We start from the raw sequence: 16,320 nt of genomic DNA, 5'->3' as shown, positions 1-16,320 counted from the left end.
AGAATGGGTAATATTATTTTGCTAGCTCTTGTTTACTATGTCTTCCTTACTAGAAACTTTTTGGCATGTCCCTCTCATATAGTATGGTGAAATGCTTGTGGTACTATTTTGTACCTCCTGTTTACAATTTTTTTTTGCGTGCTAGAAACTTTGATGTGTTTCTCCCTATATTATGAAAATGCTTGTAAATTCATTTTTTGCTTTATTGTACTTTCCTCAATAATTGTGATAATAATAATAGAAGTTACCAATCATTGAGCACTTACTGGGTGCCAGGTATAGTGCTAAGCTCTTTTATGGTGTGGTGGTCATTAGGGCTGTTCACCAGTATTCTGGTTCTTTTTCTTTTGGGCACTTGGTGTGATTGTACTTATTCATCACCTTGAAGTTGGGCAAGGCTATGTGACTTGCTTTTGATTCCGAAATCTGAGTGGAAGTGATGTGTGTCTCACTTCTAGGCAGATACCTTTACAGGTTTGCACCTGATTGACCTTGCTCTCTTCCCTCTGACCAACATAATATTCCAGATGGGAATTTTTAAAAAAAAGATAATGTGGAGCAGAGCCCCAGCCAGTCTGTAATGGTAATGTACTGTAAGCAAGAAGTAAACAGATTTTTTTCTTTAAACCATTGAGATGTTGGGTGTTTTCTTTTTTTTATTACTGCAGCATATCTATGCCTATCCTGATGAATACACATGGATTATATCCATTGATTCTCATGGATAAGTGCTGATAGAAGCCCATTTTACAGTTGAAAAAACTGAGTCAAAGAGGAATTATTTTACTTGTCCATACTCATGGAACTAGTAACCCAGGTAGTTTAACTTTTGAACCCTGCAATTCTTAGCACTAAGGTTCACTGGTTTTCTCCATTCTGTAAATTTCAGTACCCATGATTATATATGAATATGAGCTCTGTTCACAACTTTAGGCCAAAGCATTTGTTTACTTCTCTGTTCTGTCCCGTCTCTCAAATGCTTCTGAAGTTCGGTTCTAGGTCTAAGTGATCGTCTGTTACCGTTATTTATCCTTCTCAACATTGTACCATAGAAACCTCCATTTCTTTTCTGTTGTCTGTTACCTACTTTTATTGCCTTCTGTAATTTCATCTTTCACAGTGTGTTGAGGATAGTTCCCTTGCCTTAATTAAACATCCTCTTAACTGTATATTTTTGAAGTAAATTTCTCAGAAGGCCATAATTATAGTCCAGCCTTTAGCTTTACAAATAGGGTGGCTGGGCTGCCCAGCAATCTTAAAGGCAGTACAGCATAGTCATAGTGGGTAAGTGCATGAATTCTGTAGCCAGATCACCTGGATTTGAATCCTAGCTTTGCACTTAAACTGACTGTGAACCTCTTTGTAAAACAGTTTTCTCATCTGTAAAATGGGAATGATAAATTAAAAACAACAGCTGGGGGGGGTACTGGGCTCCTTGCCGGGGGGTCACTGTTGTGGGCCCTGGGAGAGCAGCAGCAATCCTCCAGGTGCAACGGCAAGAACCAGGAAGGAAGGAGGGCCCGACAGTGGGCTCTTGATACTAATGGCTACACTTTTGAGCCTATACACCTGCAATAAGAACAAGGCCTAGAGTAGCATTGTGCCTGGGGGTTTCCTCCTGACAGCCTTCATGTTACTCAAATGTGGCCACTCTCACAGCCAAACTCAGCGTGTAGATGCGATGCATTCCCCCCAGCGTGGGACATGACACCCGGGGATGAGCCTCTCTGGCACTGAGGGATCACTACCACATACCAGCTGAAGAAGCAACTAGAAAATGACCTTGAATTAAAGATTCAATGCGGAACAGCAGAATATACTTGTCTACATATAATGACATGACTTCGGGAAGCTGTTTGACCTAATGTAAGGGGGAAATGGAAAGGAGAAATGAGATTATAAGGCTGTGAGTCTCTAAAAAAGAGTCTGGAGGTTGTCAGAAGGAATACCCCTATGTACAACTGAACAGAGTCTAAGAGACAGATAAGGTAGATACAACCCCAGGTATTGGTTCTTTTGAGGGATAAAGAAACCCACGGGTTCTATGGTCATGGCAGAAGGGGTTCACTGCCATGACAGATGGCCCTTCTTTGGAGCTGGTGTTTCTGCGTGATGGAATTGGACTCAGAGGGGATCTCTTTTCACAAGACTTGCATGCTACTTTATTGGAATTGTAGTTGGTGCTGGGTTTAAGATATATGTAGGGGATTTGAATCTCTGGACTGATAATATGACACCCAGGCCCAGAGCCTCAACAGACTTCAGCTCCTACACTTTGACTTATTGGACTTACTCCACTCAGCTAACATGGAGTTGAAGAAGGTCAACCACCACAACATGGAGCCTAGAGTGTCTACAACTGGAAGCGGGAGGAGTGCATCCAGTACCCATATGGAATCTAAGCCCTCACTTGACATAGGTGTGCAATGGACACAACCAATCCAATGTCCACAGAGAAAATGTGGAATGGGTGTGGGAAGGGTAGCCATGGTGACTGCTGGGTATGGGGAACTGGAGGAAGAGATGAGATGTGGAGGCGTTTTCGGGACGTGGAGTTGTCCTGGATAGTGCTTCACGGACAATTACGGGACACTGTAGATCCCCCCAGGGCCCACTGGATGGAACGTGAGAGAGTCTGGGCTATGATGTGGACCATTGACTATGGGGTGCAGTGATGCTCAGAGATGAACTTACCAGGTGCAATGGATGTGTCATGATGATGGGAGAGAGTGTTGCTGTGGGGGGGAGTGGGGGGGCAGGGGCGGTGGGGTTGAATGGGACCTTATATATTTTTTTAATGTAATTAAAAAAATAATAAATAAATAATTAAAAAAAAATAGTATCTACCCATATGATTGTGATACGTGGGTTAAATGAGTTAACTTACGTAAAGCCCTTGGAATAATGCCTGGCACTTAGTAAGCATTATATAAATGTTAGCTAGAGTATTATCATTTTAGTAATCAGATATGTCAGGGCCAAGACAAATGTAGACAAGTCATTAAGTCTTTCTGATGTTAATATTAAGATATTAAAGGTTTAATATCATCTTTAATTTTTCCTTTTATTCAACAAGGATTACTGAGCAACTCTACAAGGCACTATGCTCTGGGGGAAAATGACCTAGAGCTTGCTGTGAAAGGATTTACAGTATAAAGGGGAGATATCTAAGATATGTATAAATGCCTGTACGTAAATAATTGTGCTGTTACAAGGTAGCCTGTGAGAAGTATCGTAAGTCAAGAAAGATGAAGGGGTTTGGAAGTTCAGAAAAGGGGGAGGTAGGGAATTAGAGAAGACTTTTGAGTTAGGCAGGGTGTTAATTGGGTTTGAAAGGATAGGCAGGATTTGGATGTGTGGAGATGTGGGGAAGAATTCTCCAGGAGGAAGGATGTGTTAAATCAGAGACCCCAAATAAATATGTTCATTCATCCATTCAGCAAGTACTTACTGAACATCTACTATATGTTAGGCACTGATATAAACCCTGGGGATGTAGCAGTACACAAAATGAAGTTCTGCTCTCAGGGAGTTTAAGTTCTAATGAATATCTGAATATGCGGAACCATAATGTATAGTGATAAGGGCTAAGAAGAAAAATAAAACAAGATAGAATAGATTTATGTAACCAAGAAAAAAGCACAATAAATTTCTAAAGATTTTTTAAGGATCTCTTTTGAAGAAATCTAAGGCAGAACTGAATAGCTTTTTCCTGTGCAGCAGGCCATATTTGTGCTATTTCTCATGCTCATAATTCTCTGCCTATTGCCTATCAATGTCTTCTTGGAGCCTTTGCTTTCTATATCTGCCTAAAGCAATATCTCCCTTCTTCTGCCTTTATAACTATTTGACATTTCATATTGATCTGCCTTGGTATTTTCTCATACTTTTATTCATTTATTCCACAAGTGTGTGATGCCCGTGTGATGCCTGTTTATTTAGTAACAATTATTGAACATTCATTGTGTTTCAGCCATTACTGGGCACTAATAACTTGAGGATAAAATCACTAATAACTTGAGGATAAAATCAAGGTCTTTGCCCTTGAGGAATGCAGCAGTCTATTAGAAGAGATAGAAATGTAAAATGCTACTACTACATACGTCATGATAAGTGTCACATTAGAGCTGTGGCCAGAGTTTTGTTAGAACACAAGAGGAGTGAGCAGCCATCTATCCAGGGAGTTGGTTAAGGCTTTTGAAAGAAGGGACTTTTGAACTGGTTCTTGAAAATTGATTTGGAGTTTGATAATCAGAGAATGGGATTGGTGTGCATGAGTGTGGAGAGCCTTTTAGGCATAGGGAACATCCTTTGAGATCATAGGAACAAAGGGCAAGTTCATTTGTGGCAGGAGTGTGCTGGAAAGCAGTAGAGTAGTGGTGGATGATGGGATTGGAGTGTGTTTTAGTTTGCTAAAGGCTCCCGATGCAATATACCAGAAATAGGTTGACTTATTTTTTTTTAGGTTTCTAGAAATTTATTAAACTCCTGATGAGTTTATAGAAATTAAAATTCAGACCGTTTATTCTTGTATTGTGAGTATCCATCCAGCTACCTTCCAAATGGTAAGAGCTGCATGGTGGGCTGTCATGAAAATCCTTGAAGCCTTGAATGAAGTCTGCCAGTGTTCTCCACAAAGGTGAATTCCTAATCCTTGTGCTTTCTAAACTGTCCTGTGCATTGCTACCAACCTTGCCTCTAGACTCAAGCAAGCTGTAAGTGGATAAACATGGATATAAAATATGTACTGTGGACCAAATATAAAGCTTGACGAGACAGGTTAGACTCAGGTCCACCCTCCTAACTTCAGGGTAAATTAGTACCTGTTTGCTTATGCCTAGGCTTGAATGAGGCTTATTTAGGACCTAGGAATAAACAGCGTCATGTGAACTTTGGTACAATCTTTGTATCCCCAAAACACTGTTCTGCGTGTGGGTTGGCTTTTATAGTGGGAATTCATTAGGGTAAAAGCTTACAGTTACAAGGCTGTAAAAATGTCCAAATCAAGGCATTATCTAGAGATGCTGTCTAACCATGTTGCAGCTGTGGGCAGTAAGGTACATGAAGGAGTCATGTGGAGGTGCTTTCTCTTGGAGCTTAGTTGTGGGTGATCAAGCACATGGCAGGGCTCATGTCTCCCTACACCTGTGGCTAGTTTTGCTTTGGCCTGCTCTGATTCCAGCCTCACAGCTCTCTCCCAGCTTCTTGGGGTTTCTCTGTCCTTCTGTGGCTGTAAGTAATCCCAGAGTCCTCTCTCACATGGCAGGGTAAAATAGCTGCTCTGCTCCTCTCCTCTTTATATGGGACTCCAGTGAACCCTGAAATAATCTAATCAAAAGGTCCCTTAGCTGAATCTAACCAGAGGGTCCCTCATAAAATAGGTTTACATGTAGATGAATTTTCTGGGGTCCACAAAAGACTCAGCTCAATGGTAGTAGGTTGGAGATGTTGAGAAAAACTTTGTGCTGTTAGTGGGGAGTCATCAGAGGGGTTTTTTTTCCTGTGATATCTTTATTTGGTTTTGGTATCTGGCTAATGCTAGCTCCTTGGAGTGAGTTAGGAAAATTTCCATCTTTGTCTGGGAGAGTTGGAGAAGGTTGGTGTTAATTGTTTCTTATTTTTCAAAAACGAATTGTTTTATTGGTACATATTAATAAAGCATACAGTTCATCCAAAAGGTGTTAATTCTTCATTGAATGTTTGGTTAAATTCACCTGTGAAGCCATCTGGTCCTGAGCTTCTCATTATTGGGAGGTTTTTGATTACTGATTCAATCTGTTTTTTAAAGATTTATTTTTTATTTCTCTTCCCTCCCCCCCCCCCCCCACCAGTTGTCTGCTCTCTGTGTCCATTCGCTGTGTGTTCTTCAGCGACCACTTCTATCCTTATCAGTGGCACTGGGAATCTGTGTTTCTTTTTGTTGTGTCATCTTGTTGTGTCAGCTCTCCGTGTGTGCGGTGCCATCCTTGGGCAGGCTGCACTTTCTTCTGCGCTGGGTGGCTCTCCTTTTGGGGTGCACTCCTTGCGCCTGGGGCTCCCCCACACAGGGGACACCCCTGTGTTGCACAGCACTCCTTGTGCACTGTGCACATCAGCAGTGCACGTGGGCCAACTCCACGCAGGTCAAGGAGGCCCAGGGTTTGAGCCGCTGATCTCCCATGTGGTAAGCAGACGCCCTATCATTGGGCCAAGTCTGCTTCCCAATCTATTTGTTTTAGGTCTATTGAGATCTTCTATTTCTTCTTTTTTAAAATTTTTTATTTTTCTCCCCTTCACCGCCCCCCTCCCCCCCCCCCGTTGTCTGTGTCCATTCACTGTGTGTTCTTCTGTGTCTGCTTGTATTCTTGTCATGCGGCACTGGGAAACTGTGTCACCTTTTTTGTTGTTGTGTCATCTCGCTGCATCAGCTCTTCGTGTGTATGGCGCCACTCCTGGGCGGGCTGTGCTTTTTTTGCGCCACTCCTGAGTGGGCTTCACTTTTTTCACGTGGGGCGGCTCTCCTTGTGGGGCGTACTCCTTGTGGATGGGGCACCCCTATGCTGGGACACCTCTGTGTGGCACGACACTCCTTGCGCATGGGAGCACTGCGTGTGGGCCAGCTCACCACACGGGTCAGGAGGCCCTGGGTATCAAACCCTGGACCCTCCATATGGTAGGTAGATGCTCTATCAGTTGAGCCACAACTGCTTCCCCTTCTATTTCTTCTTGAGTCAGTTTAGGTATTTGTGTGTTTCTAGGAAGTTTTCCATTTAATCTTGATTATCTGATTTGTTGGCATATGACTGTTCATTGTATTCTCTTATAATCCTTTTAATATCACACACAGCCTTTCATTTCTGATTATAGTTATTTGCATCCTCTTTCTTTTTTTCTTTGACAGTCTGGCTAAAAGCTTGCCAATTTTATTGATCTTTCAAAGGAATAACTTCTGGTATTGTTGATTGTGTCAGTTATCATCAGAGGTTTTAATGCAGGAGAGTAGCAGGTATTCTATTCATGGGTGGCAGAGGTTAGTTGAGAGCAGTGGTGTTCAAATTTTGCTGCATATTAGAATCACTTGGAGAACTTTAAAAAATACCAATGCCTAGGCTGTATACAGTATAATCAGTGTCTCTGGGGGATTGGATCCAGAGGAATTTTTTTTTTTCATAACTTCCCTGGGTCATTTTTTGTGCACCCAAGTTTGAGAACCAGTTTAGAGAGGCCTAGAGATAGGATAATGAATTCGGAGGCTATTGCAGTGGTCTTGCTAGAAGAAAAGGCTTGGAAATGAGGCATTTGGAAGCACGGACAGGGGGAAACAAAGCCAGCCATTACTCTTTTTTAACTTTATGTATGTTTGTCTTCTTCAACAAAAATTGTGGCCCCCAAGGGAGCAAGGTCCGTTCTTTGAGCTTTGAATTCCTTGTTAGGGATTCATATATAGTAAACTTTCAATAAATATTTGCTTTGATTAAAGTAATTTCTTCTTTATTCAAGTACGCATGCATTTGGGACATTTTAATTTCATTACCTTCTCTCCTTTTTATTATTAAATAGAATAATCTCCTTTAGGGATGAGAGTAGATGAGGCTGAAACATTTTTGGTCAAAATTTTTGCTGCCTCACAGTTCTGAATAATGATATAGGAAGTTAAAATTCAATAATTAAAATAATATGTGTACATGTGGACTTAATTTGTCTTATTGCCTCTCCTTATTAGCACAGATCGAAATGTTTGCCTTTAACTCTTGACATTTGTGTAAAATCCACTAGTGCTAATGCGCCTTTTAAAAATGCCAGTGGGAAGCGAATGTGGCTCAAGTGATTGAGCTCCCATCTACCATATGTGGGGGCCCAGGTTCGGTTCCCAGGGTCTCTTGGTGAAGGCGAGCTGGCCCTCATGGCGAGCTGACGAAACAAGATGATGCAACAAAAAAGAGACACAGAGGAAAAAGACAATGAGAGACACAACAAACCAGGGAGCTGGGATGGCTCAAGCGATTGAGTGTCTCTCTCCTACATTGGAAGGTCCGGGGATTGGTTCCCGGTACCTCTTAAAGAGAAGATGAGAAGACAAGCAGACACAGAAGAACGCGCAGCGAATGGACACAGAGCAGAACGTGAATGCAAGTGGCAAGGGGGGAGGGAGATTTAAAAAAAAAAAAGGGTAAAACCAGGTAAAGTATCTAACAGTATGAAGAAGACAAGTCTTCAAAAATAACATCTAAATTCTATTAATTTATGTAATTCATGAATTTGCCATCTTGTATAGAGGCTGAACTTGGTTTGTACCCTTAAAATAATTTCTCTTTGCCAAATTATTTATTTATTTCCCAATGGTAGTAGTATTAAAAAATTCTATGAGGCATTTGTGTGTCATCTCTTCATTTTCCATTGTAGTGGAAGGGAATTGGAAAATATAGAAATTAAAAACATTTAAAAAATATTTGAAAACATTTATACCTCCTCCCTCCATTTTGAGTCTTGAAAAACTTCAAACCTACAGAAAATGATGAGAATAGTACCATTAATACTCATATGCCCTTTGCCTAGATTCACCAATTATTAATATTTTTCAAATTTGCTTTCTATCTTTTTCTATATATGTGTAATTTTTTTTTTGATTGAACCATTTGAGAGTTACTTGCAGATGTTGTGACACTTCACCCCTAACTACTTTTGCCTACTTATCCTAAGACTAATGGCATTCTCCTACATAACTACAATATAGTTATATCACTCAGGAAATTTGTAAAACCATATTCACATTTTCCCAGTTGTCCCAATAATGTTCTGTTTTTTAAAAAACATTATTTTATTAGAGAAGCCACAAGTTACAGAAAAATCCTGCCCAAAATCCAGGGTCTCATATGCCACCCTGTATCAACACCTTGCATTAGTGTGGTACATTTGTCACAATTTATGAAGGAACATTTTTATAATTGTACTATTAATTAGAGACCACTGTTTATAATAGGGTTCATCGTATTGTGTAGTCCTATGTTTGTTTTTAAAAAATATTTACTATTTATTCCCTTCCTTGCCCCATTGTTTGTGCTCACTGTCTGCTCTTGGTCCAATTAGCTGTGTGTCTGCTGTCTTCTCTTTAAGAGACACCGAACAGGACTTCCCATGTAGGAGAGAGGTGCTCAGTTGTTTGAGTCACCTCAGCTCCCTGCTTTGTTGTGTCTCTCATTGTCTTTCTTTTTTGTGTCTCCTTGTTATTTTGTTGCTGTGTCAGCTTGCTGCACCTGCCCGTCGTATCAACTTGCTGTCTTGCTCATCTTCTCCAGGAGGAACTGGGCACTGAACCTGGTGGTAGGTGGAAACCCAATTGATTAAGCTACATCTACTTCCCCCTATGTTTATTTTTAATTTTTATTCTAGTAACATCTATACAACCTAAAGTCTCACCCTTTTAATTAACCACATTACAATATATAATTCAGTGCAGTTAATTACATTCACACTTTTGTGAGAATTAAATGAAATCATGAGATTTGAAGGTCAAATTATGACAGTAATGGATTTTTTTGTTTGAAATTATTTTCATTATAATTGTTATTTAAATATTTATATATTTAAAGCTAAGCGTAAATGCCTTTTCTTATGGCTCTCATACAGGTATCAAACAAAATAGCCTCACAAATTAAAATCAAACCAAGCTACAAATTTAAACAAATTTAAATTAACTTTAAGTCCATGAAATTGATAATGTTGTTTTGGGGACCCTAAATCACAGTCTGCAACATGAATATGGTACTGATGGCAACAACACATGTTCTCTCTCTCTCTGTTTTTTTAAATTTTATATAGTTTTAAAAGATACTTGATTATACAAATGTCACATAAAAAATATAGGGGTTTCCCATATGCCCTTCTCCCCACACTTCCCTCATTTTCCCCCATCAACAACATCTTTCATTAGTGAGGTACATTCATCGCATTTCAGAAACACATTTTGGAACATCGCCACTAAGCATGGATTAAAGTTTACATTGTAAACTCCCACACAGTTCTGTAGGTTATGATGATTTATAATGGCCTGTATCTGTCATTGCAGTGTCCTTTAGGACAGGTCCCCAAAATGGCCCCACATGACACCTGTTTTTCCTTCTCCCTGCCCTCTGAACCACCAGTGGCCACTGCCACCACATCAACAATATATTTTCTTCCATTGTTAGAATCACAATAGGTCTGTAGTAGAATACCAATAGATCTACTTTAGTCTGTAGTTCATTCCTTAATCCTGAGGATTCTAGGATGATGATGTCTACTCCACTTCTAATTGAGAGGGGGCTGTGTTCCCTTAAGGCCTGTGGATGAGACTCTCTTACTTGAAGTTGTAGACTCTCTCAGTTCCTTTGTATGGTAGTTGTCTATTATCACCTCCATGGTAGTTTTCCTGGGTGAGGCCAATGAATTGGAGAGTAGGTTGCAACTCCAATGAGATTCAGGCCCAGGTGGCATATGGACAGCCCAAAGAATAATGGATTTTAACACATCAAATAAAAGAAGAATCTCTGAGTCCATACTGTTAGAAATAAATAAATGCACTTGGTAACTATCCATTATCACAACTTTACAGTCAACCCAAATAGAAACTCTGTACAATTTAAGCATTAGCTCCCACTTCCCTACCCCCACCGTGGCCCCTTGTATAATCTGTATTCTAGATTCTGACTCTGAGTTTGTGTATACTAATTATTTCATATCAATGAAGTCATACAATATTTGTCCTTTTGTGTCTGGTTTATTTCACCGAACATGTTGAGAGACTACTTTGTGATTCAGTGAGTCTGCGTGTTACAACCCTGAGCTTGGCCTCTCCTGAGTTCATTATTCAACAAATATTTGCTGAATGCCTACTATGTGCTAGGCCCTGGACTAGCCGAGAACTGCAGCAGTGAGCAAGTCAGAACAAGGGGCCTATTTTCTGGAGCTCATAGTTAAGTGGAGTAGACAGGAATCAAATCATCACCCAAATAAATAGGCAGTGACGGTGGAGAGGAGACCTGTGGGGGCAGGTTCATTATGTTGTGAAAGTCTCTGATGGGAATTTGACCTTCTTTAGGACATCAGAGAGGTTAAAATTAACGGTTTACAACATGCTTTGACTGGGACTGTTACTCATAGCACAGAGGAGGAAGCTTAGGCTCAGAAAGATTAAGCAACTCGCCCAGAATTGCACAGTGGTGGAATCCACTGTGCTCTAATCCAGGTCCATTGACTCTCTGGCCCAGCATTAGTGCAGCTGCTCTGCCAATGTACCTCCTTCCATGTTCCCTTATCACTGGCCGGGAATTGGGCTTCTGACATTGATGGGAATCCAGAATCCACTGCAGACCTAGTCACAGCTTCCTGAGAGAGGCTTTATCTTGAAGGGAATTTTATTTCCTTTTTTTGGGGGGGGGGCAGAGGGGATTAAAGCCATTCAGGTCACCCAGGTGCTTAAATAAGAAAATAAGATTGTGTTGGTGAGACTTTGGAAAGGATTTTCATGGTTGACTCTTAAGTTATCTGAAGCTAAACTAAGGTTTGGATGAGGAAGGGGATTCTATTTTGGGGGGTACTGATTATCATAACCTAGTCTTTATATAGTTCATGGGGATTTTGATTTGTTATTATTTTAACTATTTAAGTACTTACCTATAAATATTCCTCAGGATCATGTCCTTTTGGTCCTCTGCCCTTCTTGCCTTACATCTGTCTCTGGACACTTACCTTTCCCCTTTTGTTTCAACTCTTGATGACTCTGAAATCTGTATTTCCATCTCACCCACTTATGTGCTCTAAAACCTTCATTTTCAACCACATATTCAGCCACTCCACTTGCATGTCCCACATGCATTTAAAAAACTCTTTTCATGTAAATCTGAGCACTGATTGGATTTTGGGGCATGGAGTGAGAATGAGGTGGAAATAGATCAGGGGACTATAAACCTTAGGATCATGTCCTTTCCCAGTCCTCTCCCCTTCGTGTCCCCCCCCCCCCCCCCCCACCAGAGAAATAGGTGAATCAAAGGCAAAACTTGCTAAGGAATGCCATTTCCAGCTGGGTATATAGAGCCTTGAAAGTTAGGATTCATGCAGTGAATTCTTCTAACCTATTATTTCTTGACCACCATATTTTCATTATCGCTCCCCTAAGGAGCTTTTTTAGACTTTTTTTTAGACATAATTGCCCTCCCTATGAAATTTTAATACCACAGATGGACTCTGCATCTTTTTATGTACATCTGTGCTTTATACAGAAAAATGTAAGATGTTTTAACCCCCAAAACCCAATTTTTGCCCCTTTGAGGAGCTATCACCCCCTTGAAAATACAGTGCTTAACCTAAGCTGGAGGCAGTCTGATGCCTAGAAACAAAGCAGGCCTCAGAGTCTGCAGTTTCTCCTACCCACAAAGAATTTACCTTAGACTTGCACCTGACTGCCAAAACTACAGTTTCATAATCTGTATTTACTATTCAGTATTGAATTGTGACCATAACTCAATACTAAAGATGCTATATCATAACTCAAACTAAAGATGCCCAGTACACATACACATGTGTATGTTTGTATAGCTAATTCAGAAAAATCTTGATAGTTTTATCGAGCTATCATTTACATACCATAAAATTCCCTGGGTTTTGTTCTCATTTTTTTAAATTTGAAAAATACTGGTCATGACTGCAACGGCTTGCTCGGTCGGTAGAGGTGGGGTCTGGCTGCGGACGAGGGGTCGGTCCAGCTCAGGACGAAGGGTCGGTCCCGCTTGGGACGAGGGATCGGTCCCGCTTGGGACGAGGGGTCGGTCCGGCAGCAGACGAGGGGTCGGTCTCACAGGGGTTGCGCGGTTTGGCTGACGGGGTCGCCCGGAGAAGCAGGCGACGAACTGGGGACAAGGGAGGCCAGGCCCTTGTCGGGGGCTCTCAGGACTGGAGGGCGCACGGCAGAAGAACTACCGCGGAGACAAGGTAAACGCGCAGGTCCACTTTACTGAGGGAGAGGCAACAGTTTTATAGGGGCTGGGGAAGGCTGATTGGTCGAAGCCACGCCCTGTTCTGATTGGTTGCCGGAGAAAGGTCAGTGGGAGGTACTGGACGGGGGAGGGGTGGTGATTAGGGATTGGCTGTTGCTGTTGCTGGGGGAAGGGGCAGGGTTTAGTGATTGGTGGCTGCTGTTGCTGGGGTGGGGGGCAGACTGGAGTTTCCCGCCCACGCCTGGCTGTTGCTGTTGTGGGGGGGGGGAAGGGCAGACTGGAATTTTCCGCCCTTTGCCAGCGCAGGGAGAAAGAAGAAGAAGGGTGTTGCCTCATAAGGCATCGTGTGGCGCTATCCGGGAGGAGGGGCGGCCGCGGAAGCATGGCTGCCGAGAAGGGGAGACCCGAGGGCACTCTGCGCCCATGCTGAGCTTCCTTCAGGGGTGGCGGTGGGCCCGACCAACCACCCTATTATGGGGGCAGCGGTTTGGAATAGGCCTACCGCGGCTGCCGCCCCTCGCCAGGCCAGCAAACCACACTTCAGCCCGAGGGGTGACCGCAATGACCACTGATGGATTTTAAGACCTTACCCAAAGCATGACAGCCAGCAAGAGGACAGAAGAACCATGACCATGCAGAAGCACAGCCGGTCCAGAGACCAACCGCCATCCATCAGAGAGGGAAGAAGAGAGAGGTGGGGCAGGGTCCTAACCTTGAACCGCTGTGTTCATTTGCAGTCATTGGATTGTTGGAATAAGTGCCCTTGAACCTGAGCACGTTTTGGCAGTTTATTCCTTGGCGTGGGATGGAGGTTTGGGAGCTCCTGGAGAGGAGGGCTGCAGTGAGCTATTTAAGCCAAAGGTAAAACTGCCCCTATTGAGGCTTGCCTCACAGGTGAGTGAATTGGGTAGTGTCCTTTATTTAGTGATTGTGGTGCTGGCTACTGCTTCCCATCCCCAAATAAAGGAAGAAGGGAGGAAGGGGGATAGATCGATCTATTATTAGATAGTAGAGCCTGAGATGCTTGAAATTCTCATTATTTAACTAGATAATCCATAAGAAATTTGGGCACATGACTGTAGGGATCAGTGTGTTTTCAGTTGACTAACAGGAGATAGAATGGGAACTGAGGAAAAGAAATCAGGAACTGCTTAGCTTTTATTAGGAGAATGGAAGAGGAGACACTCCAAATAATGAAACGGAGCTTCACTTTGTTGGGATGTGTTTATGGTCAGAGGGAGGCCCTATATAGCCAGGAGAATCAGCTGTGCAAACAAGGAAGCCAGTGTATGGCAAGGCCTAGAGAACAGATTTTACCCCTGCTTAGTTTTGGTTCGGTTGCCACATAGGGTGGGAAGGTGATAGGACCAAATGGAACTGAGGCATCCCTGTCCCATCCCAGCGCAGCTGGAGAATTCTAGTTATGGTGAATAAAGGTAATTAGAGCAAACATTTATTGTATGCTTACTATATGCCAGATACTGTGCTAAGCATTTTATATTTATTATCTCATTTAATAGTTTAAACTGTGTGAGGTGTAGGTACCATTCATACCCCTATATTATCGAAAAGGGGACTAAGGTACTGGGAGGTTAAGTAACTTGTTTAGGTCACATGATTACTTGACCTTACATGTAATATAAATGCAGGGTTTTGGAGACCCTGTCTTTGAAGTGACAACTCAGTACTTTTGGGACCATGTCTGCTGCATCATAACTCTCTTCAGAAGCTTAGTTTACCCAGCAGATTCGTGATCTTCATTTGTCATACAGTCTCCAGGTTGCTACCCTGAAAGAAGTTCTTTCTTAAAGGCTGCTGACCACAGTGCTAAAAATAACATTATCCTAGAGAATATTTATAGTTTTTTCACTCTCTTCTTGAGTACAGACTGTGCCTTATCTGGGAAATACCACTTATTTTAGGACTCTAGAGTTGGGCATTTAAATGGTAGGGCTTGTCCACTGATCGTCATCATTCAAGTCAGTTGAGTAGATATTTGTAGCTTCCTAAGTGCCTGCCATGCAATAGATGCCAGGTGACAAATGTGATCACAGTAGGGGAAATAGTAGGGAAAATAGACATAACCAATATTTAAATTGCAGTGAAAAAAGTCGAGTAGTAAAAGGAATTTAGAGGGTGAGGAAGATAGAGGAGCTTTCAGGAAGAGTTGACATATAAATTAGGGTTTGAAGGATGAATAGGAATTTGCCAGGTAAACGATTATAGAAGAATTACATGAAAATTGCTAGAGAGCTAGGTAGAGACTTCCTTCTGATATTTATTGCCAGAGTGTCTAGATCGTTAGTGTAGTAGAAAGAACTTCCAGTTGGAAAATTCTTTTTTTTTCCTAGTGCTGAAATGCCATTGGTATCTTGTGCCTCAGCAGCAGGGCTGGGCACCTAAGTATTATGCTTCTGGCTAATTGTAAGTGGAAGAAATGCTACCCGTGGATGACCATGGATGTTACCCTGGAGCCTAGCTCCAATAACCCAAGACTTGTTAGGTTAGATTTTTCTTTGGTTATATGAAAAGTTTATTGATTATTGTTGTTCAGAAGATATTTAGGCATTCAGTCACAAAACGTTTATTGAGCACTGACATTTCTTGTGTGGGGAGTGAAGGGGGACGATGCATGGAACGTGGATAGGTAATGAAATGAGGAACCTTTATTACTATTATTAATTTTTTTAAATTGAAGTATATCACTCATACATAAACATACATAAACAATAAATGTATAATAATAGTTGTGAACTTAACAAAACAAACATATATAACATCATACAGGATTCTCATAACTCACCCTACCACCAATAACTTGCATTGTTGTTAAACCTTTTTAACCAATGATTGAAGAGCATTGTCAAAATATTACTACTAAACAAAGTATTTTTCCCCCAACCAATAATTATTATCATCTTTATATCAGTTATGTATGAACATACATAAACAATTAAGTGTATAGTAAAAGTTGTGAACTTACAAAGCAAGCATGTGTAACATCATACAGGGGTCCCATACATCAACCCTCCATCAACACCTTGCATTGTCGTGAGACGTTTGTTACAAATTATGAAAGAGTATTGTCAAAATCATAGTCCTTATCTTACATTTGGTGTGTTTTCCCCCAACCTATCCTATTATGATTTTTTAAATATATTTTTTATGACAGAAGTTGTAAACTTACAACATGCACATGTGGAGAATTCCCAAACAACACCCCTGCAACACACCACAAAGTGGTGTGTCATTTGCTACAGATAAAATAATATCATCTGATTGTTACCATGTCCATAGTGTACATTTGGCTCACATTTTCCATACTGCCTCAGTATCAACACAGTACATCTTTCACATAGATGCAAGAATA

The 16,320-nt window shown here is 41.4% G+C and overlaps 1 protein-coding gene across 6 annotated transcripts in view; it reads left to right on the top strand.

Moving 5' to 3' along the window:
- Positions 1 to 16,320, top strand: part of CHD6 (chromodomain helicase DNA binding protein 6) — a 250,596-nt gene that overhangs the window by 10,265 nt on the left and 224,011 nt on the right. For 2 of the 6 annotated variants that reach the window (XM_071211720.1, XM_058287116.2), the window contains exon 2: positions 9,224 to 9,300. The exons of the other annotated variants lie outside the window; for them this stretch is intronic. The gene's annotated coding sequence lies outside the window, so the exon portion shown is untranslated. The remainder of the gene's footprint in view (positions 1 to 9,223; positions 9,301 to 16,320) is intronic. 6 annotated transcript variants of the gene reach the window in all.

The sequence above is a fragment of the Dasypus novemcinctus genome, chromosome 24 (assembly GCF_030445035.2).
Source record: "Dasypus novemcinctus isolate mDasNov1 chromosome 24, mDasNov1.1.hap2, whole genome shotgun sequence".
In the NCBI taxonomy this organism is placed as follows: domain Eukaryota; kingdom Metazoa; phylum Chordata; class Mammalia; order Cingulata; family Dasypodidae; genus Dasypus; species Dasypus novemcinctus.
This window is presented reverse-complemented; position numbering and strand designations above follow the sequence as displayed.